Raw genomic sequence first — 2,073 nt, 5'->3', positions numbered from 1 at the left:
CTGATTGCAGCCCTTCTCTGGTATACAGCTTTTGGGACAGATGTTCCTGGGTATTGAATCAGCTCTTTGCATTCTGCATTGTGTGGCCAATGCTGAGGATCATTCTGGATGCTGAGTCTGAGTGAATCAGTGTCACTTTGGGTCCCCTGCCTGCAGAAGCAGTGCTGCTGCCATGTCAGCAGCTTTGGAGATGTGATCCTCTTCCTGTGTTTGGTGTTCTTGGTTCATTGTGCTCTGTAAGTCACAAACCTCAACTATTGGGCTCTGTAAGTCACAAACCTCAGCTGGCGTGGTTTGAAGGTTTCTGATCTGCTCCTCTGTGGTGTTAATGTTGTATGTCAGGAGCACAGATCCAAGCTGGTGTCTCCTGCACTTCCAACTCAGCTGACATGGCACAGACTTAGGGCTGGTCATATTCTTGTGCTGCTGGAGCTGCATTGCACTGGGAACAAGGTGCAGTGATGCTTCTGCAGCTGGTCTGGGTGAGTGGACGTGTCCGTGTCATTCTCTCCCTTCGTTCTGTATCACCGAGTTGTTCCATGCGTCTTCTGGCTTCTTCACTAGAAGCAAGTGGATTTTCCCCTTCAACTCTTCCAGGGCTTCCACACTGTAGCCTGGCTGGGGCTCTGCAGCTGGGCACCACAGCCTGGCACCATAGCCTGGCACTGTGGCTGGCCACTGCAGCTGGGTTACTGCAGCTGAGCACTGCAGCCAGGCACTGTGGCTGGGCACCGCAGCCAGGCACCGCAGCCAGGCACTGCAGCTGAGCACTGCAGCCACAGTCAGCAGCTTGAGCACTTGCAGGTACTTAGAAAAGCTTCTGTACGGCTGCTCTCAAGGGGAGAATAATCCTATTTTGTAGATTGTGTTCGGAAAGTGGAGGCAGATGTTCTTCACGTGGTGCGCTCCGTGGGGACTTGTGGCGGATTAACCTACAGTAACCCACCAGAACAGGGACTCCAGAGTCTTTAAGCCAGACCAGAGATTTATTATCATCACTGAAATTCATATCATGTCGGTCTTGGGGAAAATCCCACTCTTACTTTGGGTTTGTTAGCCTGACAGCTTCCTTCCCAAGCTGCAGCCGCTGCTGGCTGTGCCTGCTGGGCCAGCTGGGAGCAGGAGAATTCCTGGCTATATTTAGAGGGAAGCCGCAGCGTGTGCCTTGCCGCTCTGCCACAGTAACCTCTCCCTCTCTGGCTTTCTTCAAGGTAACAGAAGACGAGCACAGCTGTTCTCCTAGAGGGTCACCGAGTCTGTAGCGCCGGACGCGCTCCCGGGGACGCGGGCGGCCGCCGCGCACGGCACGAGGATGGGGCTCCGGGCAGAGCGCTCCGCGTGCCACGGGACAGGTGACAGGGACGTGGAGCTGGGAGGCTCTTCTGGCGTGAGGCAGGGAAGGCTTAAGGATATCTTACCCTACAATGAGAATTTGACCAGTCGGACGGCAATGAACTAGGAGAACAGCAAAAACCACAACTCGGAATGTAGTTATTACTTAAAAGTTAGCTATTCTTGATAAAATTCCCCAGATTATTGCTGCTGCTGCTGCTTATTTTACTTACAGATTTCACACACTTGTTAATTTTAAAGCTACCGAACTTTTATTCAATACTGTACCCTGAGAAATGTAATTGGGTCAGGACATGCAATAGAATGAAATCATTGTAGTGTCTTAAGTACAATGGACTCACTTTGTGTCTATTAAACCTTGGAAGATGTGCAACACACAACAGTGTGGCTCTCATTGCATGTTAAAGCTTTCTGGTGTCATTTACTGCAGAGCAGGAGAATCAGTGGTTCCAGGTGCATGGACAAGCAGTGCTGGGGACTTGGATGTCCTTGGGTCCTCCCCCTGTGCTTTCCCAGGTCACCTGGAGGAGCAGCACAGCACAGCCTGGGCCTGCCCTTGCTGCATGCAGAGGGTTAGTGCTCCCGCCAGGGAGGGAATCCGTGTTCTGAGCTGAACATGAACATGCATATGAGCATGAAGTTGTATGTTCACACTCTGAGTGGGGTTTAAGGCCCTCTGAACATGTTGGACAGAAGGGTCCTCTCCTTACCCACGACCAA

The 2,073-nt window shown here is 52.0% G+C and overlaps 1 protein-coding gene across 1 annotated transcript in view; it reads left to right on the top strand.

The window, feature by feature from the left end:
* The window catches only part of PWWP2B (PWWP domain containing 2B), an 11,530-nt gene extending 9,800 nt beyond the window's left edge, over positions 1-1,730 (top strand). The window contains exon 2 of the mRNA XM_005428820.3: positions 1,212-1,730. The gene's annotated coding sequence lies outside the window, so the exon portion shown is untranslated. The remainder of the gene's footprint in view (positions 1-1,211) is intronic.
* Positions 1,731-2,073: the final 343 nt, after the last annotated feature.

Source organism: Geospiza fortis, unplaced genomic scaffold (assembly GCF_000277835.1).
Source record: "Geospiza fortis unplaced genomic scaffold, GeoFor_1.0 scaffold298, whole genome shotgun sequence".
NCBI lineage: Eukaryota > Metazoa > Chordata > Aves > Passeriformes > Thraupidae > Geospiza > Geospiza fortis.
Note: the sequence above shows the minus strand (reverse complement) of the source record. Positions and strands in the feature narration are given on the sequence as shown.